Source organism: Trachymyrmex cornetzi, unplaced genomic scaffold (assembly GCF_001594075.2).
Source record: "Trachymyrmex cornetzi isolate Tcor2-1 unplaced genomic scaffold, Tcor1.1 scaffold397, whole genome shotgun sequence".
Taxonomy (NCBI): Eukaryota; Metazoa; Arthropoda; class Insecta; order Hymenoptera; family Formicidae; genus Trachymyrmex; species Trachymyrmex cornetzi.
The window spans coordinates 11,523-12,047 of record NW_017298713.1 but is presented as its reverse complement, the minus strand read 5'-3'; positions in this window follow the sequence as shown (position 1 = coordinate 12,047).

Sequence of the window (525 nt, the reverse complement as noted above, 5' to 3'; positions counted from 1 at the left end):
GATCACGTGATCAAAATGGACATTTGATATTCGTCAATTTTGACCATGTGATTCTTTTTGTCGCTGAAACAGCCGGTTGAGCAGCCCGTGAAAATTTACCTTCAGACGCGACATTAGAGAAATTATAAACAGTGAGAGAAATAAGTAAAAAATATGCATTATTTCTAATAGACAAGTTATTCTACAATACGAATTAATATTATAATAAAGAAACATTAATCAGATTAATCCATTTTTTGCTCAGCGAACACTCACTCAACTGTTGAGTCCACTGAATGCGCCCATTGAAAATTAAAAAAAAAAACACTAAAAATTAGGTGTTGACACTCAATGTTACTATATATACGAGGTGTAATCAAAAAGAAACGAGAATTGTAATTTTCTTCAAAAAGTATTAATTTATTCATCAATTTTTATACTGTCTCCTTCAAAGTAGTTCCCCTATAATACAATACACTTCTGCCAACGTTGTTTCGAGCTTGCAAAGCACTGTTGAAATGCCTCTTTAGGTATTGCCTTCAGCTC